The sequence below is a fragment of the Rana temporaria genome, chromosome 2 (genome assembly GCF_905171775.1).
Source record: "Rana temporaria chromosome 2, aRanTem1.1, whole genome shotgun sequence".
Lineage (NCBI taxonomy): Eukaryota > Metazoa > Chordata > Amphibia > Anura > Ranidae > Rana > Rana temporaria.
Window position 1 is genome coordinate 451,857,194 of NC_053490.1, and position 21,299 is coordinate 451,878,492.

A 21,299-nucleotide genomic window follows, 5' to 3' on the forward strand; every position below is an offset into this window, starting at 1 on the left:
TGCTTTCCTGTAATCAATGTTAATATGATTTAACTGTCCAAGGATAGAAGCCTTGGAGATGGTTAAAGAGATTACTTTCCAACAAAGCTCTTTGTGATAATGCCAAACAGCTTCCTCCAAGTCTCCTAGAAACAGCAGTCAGTAAAAGAAATGGGCTTCTTGGAAAGGAACCACTAGCCCTGTCACTTATAGATAATCATAAATCGGAGGATAAACATGAATGCCAAGCCAATTAAAAACATGTATATTCTACAGGTGGCAGATGCTGCCTACATGCTCCGCTATAATGAATCCCCCTGGCATTCTGGGTAAGTGCACCATCCGAGTAACGTGGCAGCTTCTGCTGACGGATAACCAGCTACCATAGCAACCAAAACAAGAAGGCTTTGTCGCGAAAATTAGCAATCTGCAACAACAGACTGACATCCCCAAAAAACAGGCCTGTGTAGAAAAATCACTAGGCAGGAGAAGGGTCTGACCATAGCAGGCAGTGAGGTTTCATACATTTTCTCACCTGCTTAATAAAATACCAGTTCGTATTCCACTGGGATTATAAAATAAATTTTCCTTTGTTCCTCATTAGAAACAAGTCAGCTCTTTGTTCATTCAGACTGATCTGTCCTTAGGCCAAACCTATTCATGTAATGACCTTGAATTGTCCTTCATCTACCACCAGCCTGTCTCATAAGGCTGCACAGCCAATAAACACCATACCGCGTTCTTCACCTAAAAGCCTTCATGGTATTAAAATGGGACAGACCACAAAAAAAAAAAAATTATAATACACACACACACACACACACACACAAATATTGCCTTTGAGTGACCTAGCCCCATAAAGTATCAGGCCCAGTTCATGCAACATCCACTTTATTTATTTCTCTTACCTAGGATATATCTTCTCTTGGTACTACAGGCAGTTTACAAAGAGGTCAGCAAATTAAGGTGCTTTTACACTGCTCTGTTAACAAAAAATAAAAATGGCATATGCATTTTTTGATGAGTTTCTGGAATGCCCGTTTCCCAGAATGCACCTGTGAAACATGAATATGTTAAAAATGCATGTGATTATTTTTTATTAATAATAATGTTTTATTATAAAAAAAAATATATTATTATTATTAACATATGTAACAGGCATTACAGAAACTCATCAAAAATGCATATGCATTTCTGGGTGCCAATTTCCCAGAATGCACCTGTGAAACATAAATATGTTTAAAAAAAAAAAAAGTGAATTTCCGTTCATTTCAAAAAGGCATTGCATTTTTAAGGCAGCTTTGAAAAATCACAATAAATATGCAGCACTTTTCAAAACACACCGCACTGTGAAGAGTAACATAGGATTTAGGCTGGATTCACACCTATGCAGTTTTTGTGCTTTTTGCACTACAGGCCATCCAACATGACTACGGTCTGTAGTGCAAATCTGCAAAATGCACTCAAAATGCATAGGTGTGAATCAAACCTTAAAGGGAAAGGTTCTTCTTTTTTTTTTTCTGTGTTAAAAATGCATGATTTAAGATCAGTGTGAAAGCAGCCATATAAAGTTCGGATTAAATTTGACTCTTCCTCCACTTTCCATTTATTAATGTCTGGGAACAGTCAAAATTAGCACTTCTATATAGGGCTGCAACTAACAATTATTTTCATAAATCGATTACTTGGCCGATTATTGTTTTGATTAATCGGAGAAAAAAACCTTAAGAAAAAAATAAATAAAAAAAAAAAAAAAAAAAAAAAAAAAAAAGAAGGAAAAACATTTTTTTTGGGCCAGATTACAAAACACTAATTGCTGCTAAAAAACACATGACATGCTTTTCTGTAGCTTCTCCATTGAAGTATATTGAACAAAAAAAAAAATAGCACCGTTAAAAAGTCCTTGTCCTTTCCAAATACGCAGCAGCTGGAAAAAAATCATGGATGTGAATGTGTCCCATAGGAAAGCATGTAAATGAACTGTAGTGTGTTTCTGCAAAAAGCACCAAAAAAAACACAGAGGTGTGACCCCGGCCTGAGATGTTTAGTAACATAATGGGGTTAAAAAAATAAATAAAATAAGTACAAAGAGCAAATAATCACTACTGTAAGGGGTTCATTTTTTTTACTGTGGGACAGTGAAAGTAATATTTACAGTAGCAATTTGCTTTTTTGTACTATAAAGGGCCAATTTTAGTTTTTTTAACTCCATTATGTTACTGGCCGATTAATCGATTATAAAAATTGAAATCTAATAATTTCATAATCGATTAGTTGTTTCGGCCCTAGTTCTATAGCAGAAGATATTAGAATGTTCAAGAAACATTTAGCAAAATAAGACTATATCAAACAGTAATCAGAATAAAAAATAAAATTAAAAAGGAAAACCACACCCATTTCATCATTAGTCAAGGTTTTTTTTTTTTTTTTTTAAATAAAAAAAGAAAGATTAAGCGCTGATGTTAACAGAATTTAAACAGAAGAATGGATACGTGATCAACAGATGGGTAAGCAATGTCTTTCTTTCCTTGCTACGACTATGACGGACAGAACTGCAGCCATAATACATGGCAGAGTGCTGGGGGGTCAATAAGAATTAAACATGACCTGTCAAATGCCTACTTCTAATTCTGTACAATGGGGGGTAATATCTATTACTAGTACCCCATCACCCATTTGTAAAGTGATGGTCTTATAATAAGAAGCATTGCAGTCATTTCTGCAGATTTCTGGCACTCAGGCAGCAAAAATATATAAAAATAAAAATGGAGGAGGGGAGGGAAGGAAGGAAGAATTCGATTTCCACTCCAAACCCCACTATGCAGTCTATAGATGCCATTAGATGACTTGTAGGAACCACTATGCAGTCTATAGATGACTTGTAGCTGCTCTCGTAGCAGAACTCAGCCATCCCCATCTCTCTGCACTCCCTGATGGCTCCTTCTATACAGAAGATGTACAGCAGCCATCTTTGAAGCTCCAGGTCTTCCATCCATTAGCAGATGATCTGGAGAAGCTATTGCACACCTAAAATAAAACAGAAGCAGCTGCTCATAGACAACCGATGACTGTGAGAAGTGCTGATCAGCAGCTCATCTATAAGTAAATACCAACAAGACAGACTGATGCAGCAAGTAGAGAAGTCCCCTTCACCTATCACACACACAGCCGATGAGCGGGGCTGCACTCACCTGTACGTTCTATTGATGAATGATAAACCTCCGATCTGCTCTGTGCGATGCGATTCTGCTGCAGAGCTACGTGACTCCAGAGATCTAATACCCGCTCCTGGCCACGCCCCTCCCAGCTGATTTAGTCTTCTCCCGGGGGTGTCGACGTCACTCCTGTCAATGGTGGCCCCGCCCTTTACCTTGGTGTCCCGTTTCTTGGTCCTCCTGATGAAATCAAGCCTTGTAAATGTGTTAATAATTCATCAGGCGGTGTCCTTGCCGGCCAGATGAAGGATTATTTGTCAATAACATTATTTTGTTAGTGGCAGCTGGTGCTATATTTTTTGGGGGGTTCTAGACGATTCACCAGCCACATCCCCACCCCGGTCGGTCAGATGGATCAACTGCACCCCCCCCCCCTCCCGACAGTCGGTCACAAGAACCCTGCATTAAACAAATGCACCCAGGGCAGCTTCCCCTCCCGCCAGTGGCGGTGTTGTCCATATAGGATGCAGGAAGCCACCCCCTCTGCCCTGCACCGCTCAATCACCATAGATAGATTTGTGCATTGCATGATTCTATCTATGGCCGCTGCTGACACCCCCTTTTCTGTTGTCCGTCCCCTTTTCGGGCGCCGGGCGCCGGGCACCTGTATTACAGCGGCGATATTAGAGCCATAGGCTCTAATAGGCGCCCAAAAATGTGAACAGCAGGCGCCATGCTGGGTGTTCGCTGTTCACTCAGCTGTGTGTTAGCAAAGCAAAGGAATTCACTTTGCTAACACTGAATCCACCTCTCAGCCAATCAGGTTGCCGGGTCTGTTACAGGTCACCTGATTGGCTGGAACGTCAGGCGCTGTGATTGGACACCTGAGAGAGGACGGAAGAAGACATGGAGGACGTGTGGAAGACTGCCGCTGACCCGCTCCGAGACAGGTAAGTTCCGGGCAGCATCTGATAGGGCACAGTAGTGGCAATTGATGGGCACACTGGCAGCATCTGATGGAGCACAGTAGCGGTAATTGATGGGCACACTGGCAGCATCTGATGGGGCACAGTAGTGGCAATTGATGGGCACACTGGCAGCATTTGATTGGGCACACTGGCAGCAATTGATGGGCACAGTGTCAGTAATTGATGGGTACAGTGTCTGCATTTGATGGCACAGTGGTGGCAATTTATGGGTACAGTGGCTGCGTTTGATGGCACAGTAGCTGCGTTTGATGAGTACAGTAGCTGCGTTTGATGGGCACAGTTGCTGCAATTGATGGGGGGGGGTTCAGTTTGTTTGCGCCCCCCAAAAAATTTTGAGCACCAGCCACCACTGCCTCCCTCCCATGCCTTGTCCCGGCCCGCACTTATATCATCAAGGTCGCAGGCATCTGATGGGGCACGCTGGCGGCATTTGATGGGGCACACTGGCGGCATTTGATGGGGCACACTGGCAGCATTTGATGGGGCACACTGGCAGCATTTGATGGGGCACAATCGCAATGGGGCACACTGGCGGCATTTGATGGGGCACACTGGCAGCATTTGATGGGGCACACTGGCAGCATTTGATGGGGCACACTGGCAGCATTTGATGGGGCACAATCGCGGGACACACTGCAGCTACAGGCATCATTCAGATATCCATCTTTACAGCCGGTGATTCTGTGCACCATAAGAACGATCATAGCGGTAGTTCCCCCACTTGATCGTTCTTATAGACGACTGGAGGGGACATCCCCCCTCCCTCCACCATCCGTTGCTTCTCCGGGCTCTCCCGTGCCATCGGGGACCTGGAGAAACGATCTGCCGGCGCCGAATGGGAAGCATAGAGATGACTGGTAACCAGATGGTCACTAGTCATCTCTATAACCGTTGGCGGCTCGGTGCGCGACGTTATGACGTTGCACCTGGGTACCCGGAAGTAAACAAAGCCGCAATCGCGGCTGTCGGCATGAGATCGGTTAATTTTTTTCACGATTTCATGTTTTCCAGCCTGGAGGAGCGATGTGGGGTCTTATTGACCCCGCATCTCTCCATAAAGAGTACCTGTCACAAACCATTCCTATTACAAGGGATGTTTACATTCCTTGTTATAGGAATAAAAGTAATCAAAAAAATAAATGTAAAAAAAGTGTAAAAAAATAAAAAAAATTAAATAAAAACCCTGTCCCCAGTAGCTTGCGCTCAGAAGAGAACACACACATAAGTCCTGCCCACATATGTAAACACCGTTCAAACCACACATGTGAGGTATCACTGTGTACGTTAGAGCGCCAGCAACAATTCTAGCACAAGACCTGCTCTGTAACTCTAAACTGTTAACCTGTAAAAAAAATGTAAGCGTCGCCTATGGAGATTTTTAAGTACTGAAGTTTGGCGCCATTCCATGAGTGCGCACAATTTTGAAGCCTGACATGTTAGGGATCTATTTACTCGGCGTAACATCATCTTTCACATTATACAAAAAAATTGGGCTAACTTTACTGTTTTGTTATTTTTTTATTCATGAAACCGTTATTTCCCCCAAAAAATAGGATTTTTTGTACTCACCGTAAAATCCTTTTCTCTGAAGTCCATGGACGGACACAGATCCTTAAATCTTGACAAGTGGGTTATGTTCCCTGTTTACAGGAGAGGACTAGGCAGAAACATGTTAAATAGTTAAATACATGTTACATTAACAGAGTTGAACAGCCCCGCCCAGGGGGCGGTCCCTCCAGACATAACCCTCCTCACTGCAGCTTGCAGCCTCAGTTCGTAACAAGCAGTACAAACCTAAAAAGGAGGGGTGGGAGCTGTGTCCGTCCATGGACTTCAGAGAAAAGGATTTTACGGTGAGTACAAAAAATCCTATTTTCTCTTATCGTCCATGGACGGACACAGCTCCTTAAATCTTGACAAGTGGGACGTCCCCAAGCAGTGTCAAAAAATGAGGGGTGGGAAATATATCAGTAAAACCAATTTTAACTTCACCCCAAAACAAGCAGAGCTCCTCAACAGGGGAGGTGCAACTTTAAACTAGCGGCTGAAAAAAACATCATAAGATGCACTCACAGCAACCATGTAAATTCTGGAAAAAGCGTGAACGGACGAGCAAATCGCCGCCTCGCACAACTGTGAGACCGACGCATGATGTCGGAAAAAACCCAGGAAGCACCAATTGCCCTGGTCGAAAGTGCCGTGACCGGAAGGGGGGGCCCGCCCCTAGGAGCATAGGCCTGTATGACGGCCTGTATGATCCACCGAGAAATGGTGGTCGACGAGACCGCCAGGCCCTTTTGTGGACCAGACACCGACACAAAAGAGTCAGAAGCTCCGAAACGGAGCCGTAGTAGGCTGGTATACCCGCAAAGCACGTACCACGCCTAAAGTATGAAAGGTCGAAACCTCTTTTGGAAGAAGGGAAGGTCGTGGGCGCACCATCACCTAATCCTTATGGAGGATCAAGTATGGCGGCTTGCAAGACAAGACCGCCAACTCAGAAACCCCTCTAACAGAGGTAAAGGCCCCTAAAGGGGCCACCTTCTGAGATAGTGTCAAGAGAAAATCTCTCTGATGTTTCCAAAAGGAAAAAGAGCACCAGAGTCAAAACTCATGGGGGAAGAGATGGGCCAAGAGGGGAAGTATATGACAAACCCCCTGCACACAAAAAAAGGGGACCCACCAGGGAACGGGCCGCAAAAAGGCCACTGAAAGAACACAGCCAAGGCTGAAATCTGCCCCCAAACGGTGCTTTAAGCAATTTTTAGATCCACTCCAAGCTATAAAAACAGCAGGACCCTGGACACCGAGTATGTCCGTGGACGTCACTCCATCCCTTCGCACCAAGAGAGGTGCGACGGTAGATCTTCCGGAAGAAGACTACAGTGCCCTGTTGAGATGACCGAGTCAGACAGACCCCGGTCACCTAAAGTCTGGTTTCCAATAACCATGTTAAGCAAGTCAGTGACTGTACAACAGGAGGAAGTATGGGACCTTGAGACAGAGGAACCTCCTGCCCTGGCAACCGCCAGGGTACCTCTGCTACCAGGCGCCCGATATCAGCGTACCAAGGACGCCGAGGTCAATCTGGAGCGATTAGAATCATCGGGATCTCCTCAGCCTCCACTCTGTGGAGCGGCCGAGGAAGCAAACTACCATGGAGGAACGGCAAAAAATCACCGATACAGACCCCACAGGGCCACCAGCGCGACTGACGCGTCTGTACCAGATCACTAGACCTGGCCACTAACTTTTACACCCTTGTGGCGTTGACGAGCGGCCAGGAGATCCATGCCCTGTGAGGCTCACCTCCTGCAAGGGAGCCGAAACACCCCAAGCACAAAGACCAGTCGCCCTGGTCCAGCATCTGGCGGACTGCCTGCCGGCATACCCGATGGTAGACCGAAGCCACGGCCGTGGCGTTGTCTGGCTGAAACCAGATCGGTCGACCATAAGGAGAAGCATAGCCTGATCGCTTAAAATAGTAGGACAATGAACAGTAGACAGCGCCTGGTATTCCCAGGCGGTCTCCCACCAGGCACTAGCCAGGCCCGACCCTGGGTAGCTACCGACACCAGACACATTCAGGGAAGTGTGGCCGTAGGTCCACGCAAGTCCAGCGACTCAGGGCCGACTGGACCCCCCCAGTTTTGTGAACCCCCTAGGTTCACAACCCGTGAGCTGGCATTCGTCATAAACACCGACCACTGGAAGGAAGAAACAACTTCCCGGATCGAAGAGTCGGGGATCTCTGTCACCAACTCAGAGAGACTCTGACTAGGTGGCGCACAGGAATCTAATTCAGAGACAAGGGATTTTTACCTTCTGGACAGTATTTCCCCTGGAAAACCAGGGTGTGGAACTGGGCATACAGTACTGCCTTGAAGAAGGCTACCCACAGGCCCCGAACCAGCAGGCGCCCGGAGAGAAAACCGATTGCGTGATGCCAATACCTTCACTGCAGACTGAAGAGCCTGCAATTTCTCCAAGGGAAGAAGGACCTTTGCCACCGAGGAGTCTGGATCAACACTAGATACTCCAACGCTGAGTCGGAACCTAGCATGCCCAGGATTTGAACCCTGGGTCGCACACATGGAGGGCAGGCTTGCTGCCACTGAGCTACACCTTCTGGCCTAAATGTTTAACACCCACCCGAATCTTCGGAGGGTCTGAATGGGAATAACCCATCCACTAGGTCGGAGACAGAAGCTGCTCTCAGAAGAAAATCGTCCAAGTAGCCAATGAGGCAAAGCCTCGCTGTCCCAACAAAGTTAGGATAAGTGCGAGCTCCTAGCTGAAAACCCATGGTGCGGACTCAAAAGGAGAGGGCCACAGGCTGACCGAGACCCTTCTCTCATCACGAAGCACAGAAAAAAACACTGTGACATGCGCAAAACGGGACATGCATGTATGCGTCCCTGATGTCCGAGGACGTCAGGACATCCCCCGGATGGAGCGCAGCTACCACCGAACAAATGGATTCCATGCGGAACTACCCGACGTTCACAAAGGTATTTAGGGCCTGAGGCCCATAGAAAACCCCAAAACTCTCGTCCTGCGGGAGAGGTAAAATTACCCTGCAGCTTAGCAAATCCCACACTGCCCAAGGCAGACCGACAGGCCGGGAGAGGAAGACACGAGGAAAGAACTTTGTTCTGTGGATAGGAGGAAACCCTATCTAGTACTCCGAAGAGACCACCTCGCAGACCCACTGGTCAGAGAGCAGGGAGGTTTCACCGAATTGTGAACATGCAAGCCGCCCCTCCCACCTAGAGACAGGGAGGGAAGGACATTGGCAGGATTTGGGTGCCGGCGTGATCGGCTTACGCACCCAGGGACGGATTAGTCCCCCAGCTGGGCCTTTAATGGCCTGGGAGGGTTGCCCCTAAATAATACACACACATAATGTGTATGTATATTATGTAGATGTATGCACACATGCCTTTGGAGGAAACCGGAGTACCCGGAGGAAACCACGCAGACACAGGGAGCGACAATGCAAGCTCCAGGCAGATTGGCGTCAGTGTCCGGATTTGAACCAATGACTCTCTTGCTGCCAAGTAATGGAGTTAAGCACTACACCACCGTGTGCATAAAACCATTCTAAAACAGACGCCCTGGATAACAAGGGCGCAGCATTCAATGAAGCATCACAGACCTATATGAGGCCCTGGACCAGCTGGTCCGCTAGCCTAATAACCTCAGGAGAGAGTCAGTGCTCCTCCACTGTCTGGTGCAAAATGCTCACTCTGAGTTGTATACAGCACTAGGGGTCAGGACTATTCCAAGATGGCTGCCGCGCGTTCAGAACGCGGCCACAGGAAAATGGCCGGCACAATGTAAGCTGCGCCATAGCGCGGCTACGACAAAATGGGCGCCAATGGGAGTTTTCAATGTAATTGAAAAACCTCCCAAAAAATGGCGCCAGCGCCGACTGAGACCCCAGTGTAGTGACCACAATAGGCCACAAGCCAGACCCCAGCATGGTAAACATGGAACGGGTCAGTACTTCGGATCTTCTATCAGTCAGATCCATACAAGCGGGAGTTCCCGCCCGGCGGTGAGGGACTACAAAAGCCCTCAGCGGCTTTTCTCATTCCGCATCTCAGAAATGATCAAAGGGCACAGAAGGAAAAAACCTACACAGCGGTCTGATTTGTGTGATCCAAAAAAGACCGAGCCCTCGGCGGAAACCCAGCTGCACTATGCAGCTTAGGAGAGTCCCTTGCAGCAGTAAAAAGCGCACCCATAAATGCCTTATTCTGCTTTTTTTTTTTTTTTCTTTTTTTTTTAGGTACCTGGTCCATGGCTTCATAACAGAGCATTCCCCAGGGGATAACGGGGAAAGGGGGCACTCTTTTACCGCCCGCCCGCAGTCCACCCCCACCCTGGCACAAACTGTGTCCAGGACTAACAATAAAAACTCTGTGGGAATCCCAGGTGCTAACACCTGCTGCCACCACCAGCATGTAGGGGAAGGACCCAGATACTGACTCCAATATTTACATAGTGTGTATTATAATATGCACACCTGTCCATACAAATAGACAAAAGCTCCTAGAGCCCTATTCAGGGCCTCTCACCCACTTGCTGCGCTGACCAGGGGTGACCAGGGGACTCCCTCAGGAGGAGACTGCCCAGTGCTGTCTGTGAGAGGAAAAGAACCGTGAGGTAACTTTTGCAGGGACCCGTGTTTAAACAGGAAAAGCCTTCCAGGCTTTTTAATTTAAGGATAAGACACAGATACAGCATAAAAAGCAAAACCGTTACAGGTGTCACCAATCAGTCAGCGTCTGCTGAAGTATAATCATAAACATCTGTGCTCATCACAGGGCTTTTTACCTCACAGGAAAGCCCAATACAAAAAAGAAAAAACACAGGCCAGAAAACAGTCCCCTCAGGAAGGCCCCCTCCCCCCTGACAGCGGCAATGTTAGCAATGCAGCAAGGGAAGGAGCAGGGAAGGGAGAAGGGACCCCCGAACCCCAGGAATGCCCAGCTGTACCAACCCACCGAAGCAGGAGGGACTGTACTTACCCGTCCAAGCGAGGACTCGCTGACGCATTCCTGACAGAACTACAACCGCAATGGAGGTAGCTGTCGGCCCGGTCCACTGTGAGTGAGACAACACCACAGCCCAGTCATATGTGGACCTCGGAGCAAAGCTCACTGGCCACCCCAGGAGTCATGGGGTATGGCGTGGCAGACCAAGCCTCTTTGCAAAGGTGTGCCCACGCTTGCTGGTCGGACTGAGTAGACTACAAGGATCTATAATATCCAGCCTGTCACTCAGCCGACAGTTGAAAGAAGATTCTTCAAGAAAAAGTAAAATAAAATAAAATTTCTCCTCAGGGCGCTGGGCCCAAAGGGAGCCATACGTCCTTCTCCTTTGCTAGGCAGAACGAAACTGAGGCTGCAAGCTGCAGTGAGGAGGGTTATGTCTGGAGGGACCGCCCCCTGGGCGGGGCTGTTCAACTCTGTTAATGTAACATGTATTTAACTATTTAACATGTTTCTGCCTAGTCCTCTCCTGTAAACAGGGAACATAACCCACTTGTCAAGATTTAAGGAGCTGTGTCCGTCCATGGACGATAAGAGAAAAAGGCGTTTGAAAAATGATTGCGCAAATACCGTGCAATGACCGCAATTTTATTTCCTAGGGTGTCTGCTAAAAAAAAACATATATATAATGTTTGGGGGTTCTAATTTTCTAGCAAAAAAATATATGATTTTTGCATTAGAGGAGTGCCAGAATAGACCCGGTAAGGAAGTGGTTAAGGCAGGCCGAGTCATTGTTATGGGGCCCAAAGCAGCTGCCTGATACTTGTCAACTATCCCAGTTTAAATTCCCTTGTCCCTTGAAGTTTTAGTCCTTTGCTGTGTCCTGATATCTCAGTGTGAAGTGCTGCTACTAATGCTGCCCAGCTCTGCCCTATTGTTGTGTATAGATGACTCACCCGCATACCCTGTGTTTACATGTAAATAACCATCAATTATATGTAAATAACTGAAGCATTCATATGTAAATAGCTGAGTCCGGCGGCATTCATATGTAAATAAAGGTGGCATTCATATGTATATTATGCCCTTCTGCAGTGAGGAGATGATGTGCTGTAACCTCTAGCAACTAATCAGTGAGCAGTATTACTGTACAGTAATCTCTAGCAACCAATCAACAAGAAATCATCTAGAAACTAATCAGTGAGCCGTAATGTGTGCTGTAACCTCCAGTCAGTAAGTGGTAATGATATGCTGTAACCTTTGGCAACCAATCACAATCACTGCCTGAACTGATACAGTAGCTGATATTTATTGTATGTCTCAGAGCAGACGGAGAGCAAAATTGCATGGGGGGGGCCCCCCCCCAATATTTTTTTTGCCCAGGGTCCAATCAACATTAAAGATGGCCCTGGCTCCACCCACAAGGGGAAGCTCTGCTTGTTTGCTCCACCCCTTCCACCTACACCTGTTCTATCGAGTTGAGGTCAGGACTCTGTGCAGGCTAGTCAAGTTCCTCCACCCCAAACGTTCTAATTTCATTTCATCTTTCACACAGATCTGGTTTTGGGGTAAAAAAAAAAAAAACCTGAAGAAAAATGCATGAAAAATGTATCCCTTTAAATCCTTTAGAACTCTTCACACCAGTGTGCGGTGCATTTTTAAAAGTCCTGCATGCTACATCTTTGTTGCATGTTACAAAGTGCACCAAAAAAAAAGGCATCTCCCATTGATTTCAATAGAAATGCACCATAAATGCATCAAAAATACAACCACGGTGCGTTATTTTATTAAATCAGAAAAAGGTTTTATTTTAGCTTTCACAGTACATGGTATATGACATTCAGTATACAGTGGCAAGGAAAACGAGAAGAAAAAAAGGAGTAAAACATTTGACATTCCATAATTTGCTGATCAAGTAAGCGTCCCCGACCCACCGGGGTTCTCCATACTTCCAGGAATTGTATACGTTACACCGCATCTGCAATCACGAATTTGTATTGCAAGTGTCCTCTACCCTTGTAGGAGCCTGTTTTTAATCAGCTGGTGTGGTGCCAATCCTGGGACATCTAGCCAGGCCTGCCATGAGTAAAATTTATGTGGGACATTTCTGTGTTCTGTGTTGATATGTTTATTTCTCTCTTATTAGTAGTTTGTTAACTTGTTCCACCCATTGCCTCTTAGTGGGCACCCTTGGTGTGATCCAAAGTTGTGCGATAAGCTTGCGCGCAACATACAACAATCGAAAGACCGCCGTTTGCGCTGAGGGGGTTAAAACCTCCTCATCCAGTGCACCCAGCAGACACACAACTGGCTCTTGTGGAACAGTTATCATATAGACCTGAGATATGACGTCTAAAACTTCCTTCCAATAACGGAAACGTTTGGGGCACTTCCACAACATGTGGATTAGATCGCCATGATCGCCTTCACATTTTGGACAGAGTGGAGTATCCCTAATCCCCCATTTGTGTAATCGTATGGGCATAGGAATGCGCACAGGGTGTGCCAGGTGTGCCCAGGCACATCCTAATCACCCTGTGCAGCACTGATTCCCCCTACTGCCCTGGCTTCCCTGCTTCCCCCCACAGCGCTACTGACTTCCCTCCTCTACCGCCAGCTGTTGCTGAGGGGGAGTATTAGGATGAGTGGGGGAAGGGGGCGGTAAATGTGTAACTTACCGGTCCCTTTCCTTTGTGAAAGAACACCATGAGTGATCGGTAGTGTATGTTTGAGGTGCACACCGTAATGTAATAGGCTGCGCACACCTATGCGTACGGGGGTCCTGTATGCTCTGTGTAACATGTATAGATACGAAAATTTTTGAGAGGCAGGTACCGACACCAAGGGGGCAGAGGAGAGACAGAGATCCAATGTCTCACCATCTATGGTCCCAATGTCCCCCTCCCAACCCTGCCTACAGGGCAACCTAGAGGGGTCCTGCAGGGCGTTAAGGAGAATATTATAGCCTCTAGAGATCATTGCCTTTTTATCGTCTTCCATGAAGATCCCTTGTATCAGCGTATGATCAGTCAGCATAAGGCATAAGGGGGGTGTGGTTTGATTGTGTTTGTAGTGCATGGCCCAGCTGCAAATATTGCCACATGCAGTGTACTGTAAATGGGCCCTAAAGGGAGTACATTCCTCCACTGTCAGATCTACACAAGAACCTGAACCATAGGGGAAAAGTCTCTACCACAGACCCTCCTGGAGTGGACTCAGGAAAAAGCCTCTGCCGCAGGCCCTCCTGGAATGAACTTGAACCTTTCGGGAGATGATCCTCCTCGATAGAATTTCGCCTGGATCTCCTTCAGATCGTTTTCAGGTACCGACTGACAGGTGACCAGCCTCTCAGTGTCCGGCTACCTTGATCCCCGGTGGTTTGTCGAGACCCTATTGGATCGCCAGCATCTCATTGGCTCTCCTCAGATGGACTCCCCACCGAACAGTTATCTTGCTTGGGATCTTAGGATTGGGAACCCAGTCGACTACTGGACTCCCTGCCACAGCTCAAATGTTCCGGACCAACATGGTCCCGGGAACCAGGAACACAGCGTGGCACGCGCACCCCGGCCTGAAAGGCCAGTACGCCGGGGCGCCGTGATACAGTCACCCTAAAGGTGGGTGCCTCATTCCAAGAAGAAGACCCAGACCAAATGGCGTCTGTCCCATAAATACCCTCCCCCAGCATGCACAGCGAGGAAACTCCCTACTGATTGGCTGTTAGGGAAGAGAACCCAAACCTCGACTCCACTGCTGCCACCTATTGTCCTGGGGTGGGAATAGCACCCCAGAAGCAACAGAATGAGCCCACAGCCAAGCTGAGACAGAGACCCATATTTAAACATATTAACTGGATAAGAGTCAGTTAACATTCTGATCCCCCTCTAAATTTAACTAGCACCGGTACTTTGAAGTAACCAGACGCTACATATATATACATGGTTAGGACACAAGTTATACATAAACACCAATTACACATCCTGACACCAGAAGAAGTCGCAATAGAGCCCCTTCCAGCCTCGCAAATGTGACCTGGGCATCCAAGTGGTAATTACCTCCCGCTCATGAAAGGATTAAATAAAAGAGGAAGCAATTCAAATGTGAATATACCAAATTTTTGTCTCCTGGGAACAATGACAAAAGCTCCCAGGAGACAGTTACACTTTGGGCAGCACCATACTAAGGTATTAACTGCTTGCCAACCAGCCGCCGCAGTTATAAGGCGGCAGGTAGGCTCTGCTGGGCGAGAGCATGTAGTATAACGTCACCTCGCCCAGCAGCCAATAGGGGTGCGCGCGCCCCCGACTCCTGTGCGCGTGCCCGGCGGGCGTGATCGCCACCGGGCACCTGCGATCGATCGTTACAGAGCCCCTGATCCTGTCAGGGGAGAAATGCCTGACCGTCTGTTCATACAATGTATGAACAGCGATCAGTCATTTCAGTCATTTCCCCTAGTGAGTCCACCCCCTCCTCCTACAGTTAGAACACACCCAGGGAACATACTTAACCCCTTCCCTGCCAGTGGCATTTTTATAGTAATCCAATGCATTTATATAGCACTGATCGCTAAAAAAATGCCAATGGTCCCAAAAATGTGTCAAAAGTGTCCGAAGTGTCCACCATAATGTCACAGTACCGAAAAAAATCACTGATCCCTGCTATCAATAGTAAAAAAAAATATTAATAAAAATGGCATAAAACTATCCCCTATTTTGTAAACGCTATAACCTTTGCGCAAACCAATCAATAAACGCTTATTGCCATTTTTTTTAAACAAAAAATATGTAGAAGAATACGTATCGGCCTAAACTGAGGAAAGAAATCGTTTTTTTAATATATTTTTGGGGGATATTTATTATAGCATAAAGTAAAAATTCCTTAAATTAAAGGAAACAAATGTATATTCAATATTTTGTATAGTGTACTGCACATTGCATCACTGACATAAAAAGCCAAAGCCATTATTAGATCATTGAAATGCACAGTCATTTGCAGAACCTTGAAGTTACCTTTATGCAACCATCAAATGGATGTAGTGTGTAAGCCCTTGCTGTGTGTATCCTCCTCCACTCACAGAGACAAGTGAAGACCTTGAGGTCACCTTCAGATCTGAATAGCAGCTTTAACTCTTCTTATACCAGAACACTGCTAGTGTTCATAACCTAATGATTTAGGGCACACAATCGCCAGTAAAAACCATACAGTGTGAGATATAGAGAGTAATATATTTTACCTAGATTAAAAATGTTCATGCTTTGTGAGAAACATGAACATTTAGAACTATAGTCAGTGGTGGCCTGTAATGCAGGGTGGGTCCGCCCCCCCCCCCCAATCTTTATGTGGGGTGTTGGATGCATTGATTCCAATGTTTTTTTTTTATATATATATTTTTTGAGCACGTGATTAGAGCCAGAGGCACCAATAGGTTTTTAAAAAAAGGGTGGGCTCAGGGGCGCAGAGCACCCACCCACTACTAAGTTGTGTGGTTCTGATTTTTCTTCCGGCCAATTGGGAAGCAGGTCACGAGACCCGTCATCTGCATTGGCCGAAAGGAGAACCAATTGTATTGGGAGGAGAAGAAGGAGGAGGAGACACATGGGAAGCCGACCTGGAGGTGCAGGTAGACCCAACCTTGGGGGTGGTTGTGCTGTGGGTGCTATATTTGCTGCCCCCCGCCAAAAAAAAAATATACCACCAGCCGCCACTGGACTATAGCTGCATTGTCCTAACATCTGGCACCAGAGCATAGTGTAGATCAGTGTCTTTCAACCTTTTTTCAGTCAAGGCACACTTTAAAATTCAGCAAAATCTCGAGGCACCCCGTTATAAAATGTAAAAAAAAAAAAAAAAATGAAGCTACTAGTTACACAGCAACATCCACACATATAGGGCCGATTTATTCTTCCAAAGTGCATACACCTCCTTTGTACACTGGTACTGACTAGTATTCCAATGTTTTCTTTCTCCCTTAGTTTCTCTCCCTCACTCAGCTGTGACCCCAGTGTTGATGGAGAGGGGCAGGGGAGGGGCAAACAAGGATGCTGAGTAGGCACCCAAAGACCTTCTCATCAACCGATGACATCATTGGTTGTTACAAAGCCAGTGGCTAGGTTTTAATATAGCACAATAAAGACCTGAGGCTTGGAGTAACTATTAGGCTGCTATCACATTGGGCAGTGGAGCCGCGGTGACGGTATAGCTGCGCTATTTGCAGCGCCGCTATACCGTCGTATTTACCGTGATATTCGTGCGCTAGCAGTGCGGTATTAACCCCCGCTAGCGGCCAAAAAAGGGTTAATACCGCCCGCAATGCGCCTCTGCAGAGGCGCATTGCGAGCGGTATTACCGCGGTTTCAATGGGAAGGCGCGGTAAACACCCCGCTCCTATACCACTCCGAAGATGCAGCTAGCAGGACTTTTGGAGCGGTCGTGCTACCGCACCGCTTCAGTGTGAAAGCCTTCGGGCTTTCACATTGAAGCCTGCAGGGCATGATTTTTTCATGCGGTATAGCAGCGCTATTTTTAGCGCTGTACCGCATGAAAAACGCCTCAATGTGAAAGGGGCCTAAAAGGCAGGTTTCATTCACCTGCTGGCTTGTATACAATGTTTGGGCAATTTTTAAGCATTTTGTTAAGGCGCCCCCGAAGACACCCTGGTTGAAAAATACTGGTGTAGATGGTATGTTGTTTATGTCTGTGTATCTTTTTTTATTTCTGCCTCCAAAGTTAGATCCTTCAGAGCCAACTTTGTTTTCTAGTTTAATGTAATAGCATGACATTTACTTGCAATAATACGAGATAATGTAGTCCTTACTCTAAATTGGAAAGGTAGATAAAACACATTCTATATCTGAAATCACCCATTCACTTTCAAATTTCTATGACCCATAGAGAATATACATATAGTGTGTGTGTGTGTGTGTGTGTGTGTGTGTGTATATATATATATATACACACACACACACACACACATTACTGGTATGTTATTTATTATATGAATTTCTTACTGTTTTTATATGCATGCCCATATGCATCAATAAATATGACAGTGTACATTCATTAATTCTGGTGGTGTGCTTTATATAAGACCTCCCCCCCCCCCCTTTTTAATGAATTGCTGTGTGTTGAGATATTTTGAGGGAACAGCAAACTCACATATACAAACTGTACACTCACTACTTTTTACATTATAGCAACGTGTCATTTCTACAGTGTTGTCACATGAAAAGATTTAATAAAAAATTTACAAAAATGTAAGGTGTGTGTATACACACACACACATAGATATTCCCATATAATTCATTATATAAAACAAAAGAATATTAGATATAAACCCAAATTCTAATATAGACATGATTGATTGTACACATAGCAATGTAAGAATTGATTCATAATTCTTCAAAGGTAGTCCTAAAGTAAACACGATTGTTGTGACAATGAAGCAATAAAAATCTCTACGCGTTTCGTAGATTGGTATGATTGGTATGTCTGTAATGAAATATAAATGCCAAATAATATAATAGCTAGTAGCAGGAAAAGGGGGAACAAAATCTGAAACCCAACATTCTTACCTATGAGTAAGCTAAAAATTCAAAAAACGTAGGCGATATTGGTGACTGGAGGCACTATGAGAACATCATCCCCAGGAGCTGAGGTGGTGGTAACTGCAGCAACACAATGGTAAACAGACACTAAGAAGTGAACATCATTAGAAATATGGTCCAAAATCAACCGCTGTGGTTGTAATGGTGGTGGGAGTTCCTAATGGTAATGTAATAGTGGTGGGACCCCTCTGAAAACAACCTGAGGACTGGCTGGCATAAACTTGCTGATAATTCCATCATTGCCAAGCAGATGCCAATGTTTTCGAATAATTTTCTTGATTACATAGTGTTGAGTCGAAAATGTGGTAACAAAAAGGTATCATTGGTCCCTCTTTCTTTTTTTGAGAGCAAGTGGCCAAAAGCTGAGATCTCTCCATCTTGGCCACTTCCTCCATAGTAGCTACTAGGGACTCTGAGTTCTAACCCTTCTCCTGCAGCCCAGTTTTTAGTATCCCCGCCTGTAGCCTATAGTCATCCATTGTAGTACAATTTCGTCTCATCCGGACGAAATGACATTTGGGGACCGACTTCAGCCAGGAATCGTTATGACAGCTTCCTAAGGGTATAAAATAAGTTCCGATCCGTTTGTTTAAAGTAAGACTTGGTTTTAAAAGAACCAATTCTCTATTGTTATTGTAAGGTCCAAGAAATTAATAGTTTCATGACTAGTCTCAAACAAAACAAATTCCTCGATCGGTATTGTTGAGAGAGGAAAAGTACTCTTCCAATTGGTGCTTAGTGCCGCCCCATAGGAGGAGGATGTCGTCAATGTACCTGGCCCACATAATCAAGTGTGGGCTCTGGTCCATGTAGACAACGTCTTCCCATTTGGCCATAAATAAGTTGGCCAAACTGGGGGCATATTTAGCCCCCATAGCGACTCCTCGTATTTGTCGATAATATTGATGATCAAACCAAAAGTAGTTGTGGCCTGCTGCATAATCCAGCAGGTCCATAATGTATTCCCTTTGTTGTTCAGATAAATTGGAAATGTTATCCAAATAATATTTGACCGCTGAAATGCCTAGGTGATGTGGTATTATGGTATATAAAGATGTGACGTCAGCTGTCACCATCCACATTTGCTCCGTTGGTGCATAGGTTGAAGGGTGGGGGGGGGGGTGGTGTTCAGCTTGTCAGTGCTCAGACCATACGCTACACTCTGCATCAAATTGGTCTGCATGGCATGTCATCCCAGGAGGAAGCCTCGGCTAAAGATGATGCATAAGAAAGGCCACAGTTTGCTGAAGACAAGACAAAGGTCATGGATTGCTGGAACCATGTTCTGTGGTCTGATGAGACCAAGATAAACTTATTTGGTTCAGATGGTGTCAAGCATGTGTAGCGGCAACCAGGTGAGGAGTACAAAGACAAGTGGGTCTTGCCTACAGTCAAGCATGGTGGTGGAAGAGTCATGGTCTGGGGCTACTGGCATAGGGGAGCTACAGTTCATTAAGGGAACCATGAATGGCTACATGTACTGTGACATACTGAAGCCGAGCATGATCCCCTCCCTTCTGAGACTGGGCCGCAGGGCAGTATTCCAACATAACGACCCCCAAAAACACCTCCATGATGACCGTTGCCTTGCTAAAGGGTAAAGGTGATGGACTGGCCAAGCATGACTCTAGACCTAAACCCTATTGAGCATCTGAGGGGCATCCTCAAACAGAAGGTGGAGGATCGCAAAGTCTCCAACATACACCAGCTCCATGATGTTGTCATGGAGAAGTGGAAGAGGACTACAGTGGTAACCTGTGAAGCTCTGGTGAACTCCATGCCCAAGAGGGTTATGGCAGTGCTGGAAAATAATGGTGGCCACACAAAATATTAACACTTTGGGCCCAATTTGGACATATACAGAATCAGAAATTGCCCTATCCCTCAGAACTTTGGCTTCAATAGCCATGCCACCATGAAGCTGCAGTGGAGGGAAGGCATAGATCAGCAAAAATGTATCCCAATGAGTCACACTAGAGTATTTACTAGAAAAACCTCTAGTAAAACAGAAACCTTGTTGAATCCCGCGACCAAGAGATCCACATTTGATGTCTGTTTGCAGTGTGCTGCAGCCAAAAGTCTCCAAAACTCTGAACGAAGGGCCCATATCCCCAGCTGAGAAATTCCACCAATTTTCTATAAATGGGAAGTGAGAAAGGAGAGAAAATGGAAGTTCTGCCCAAAAGAAAATCAGGTCCCCCCCCCACCTCTCATAGAACAGGTATGTTCTATGAGAGAGGCAGAGGTTGGCTGGGTGAGTAGTGCTCTGTTGGAAGCAATTTGCTTAGGGTACAGGCATTGGGGGACAGGAACTACAGACTAACTTCGGAGTCAACCTGTTTGGGGTCTCCTCCTGTGTTAGTCTGCTGCAGAAAGGGGAGGGATGTGATGGGAGTCACTTTGGGGCGGGGGGCTGGTGGAACCCAGAATCCCTTGGATAGGTTGGGAAACTCTTGCTTCAGCTCCCCATGCACCTCCTTTGTCCAAGTCACTAGGGATGAGCCAAAAAATAGGATTTTTGTACTCGCCATAAAATCCATTTCTCTGCGTTCATAGACGGACACAGCCTTCTTTGACATTAGGTTTATGCTTCTTCCTACCAGGAGATTTAGGCAGAATTTTACAGCACTTAAGGTGTTAAAACCTTCCCTTCATGCTGCTCCTCCCAGGGGGCGTGGCTCCCCAGGCATAACCCCACCCTGCTATAGCAGCCTTCAGTTCGTAACAAGCAGTACAAACAAAGGAGGGGTGGGTGCTGTGTCCGTCTATGAACGCAGAGAAATGGATTTTACGGTGAGTACAAAAATCCTATTTTCTCTTTCGTTCATAGACGGACATTAAAATGATTACTATAAGAAAAAAGTAATTTAAAACTGCTTGCGGCTTTAATGTAATGTCTGGTCCCTGCAATATGGATGAAAATCATTGAGAAAAAATAGCACAGACAGTACACACCTCGTAGCTTTAGGTGCACACTGCAGAGGACACGGGCAGTACACACCACGTAGCTTTAGGTACACACTGCAGAGGACACGGGCAGTACACACACCACGTAGCTTTAGGTGCACACTG

At 46.0% G+C, this 21,299-nt stretch overlaps 1 protein-coding gene across 1 annotated transcript in view; it reads right to left on the reverse strand.

The window, feature by feature from the left end:
- ALDOC (aldolase, fructose-bisphosphate C) overlaps positions 1 to 3,284 on the reverse strand; it is a 28,131-nt gene extending 24,847 nt beyond the window's left edge. Inside the window, exon 1 of the mRNA XM_040338509.1 lies at positions 3,171 to 3,284. The gene's annotated coding sequence lies outside the window, so the exon portion shown is untranslated. The remainder of the gene's footprint in view (positions 1 to 3,170) is intronic.
- Positions 3,285 to 21,299: the final 18,015 nt, after the last annotated feature.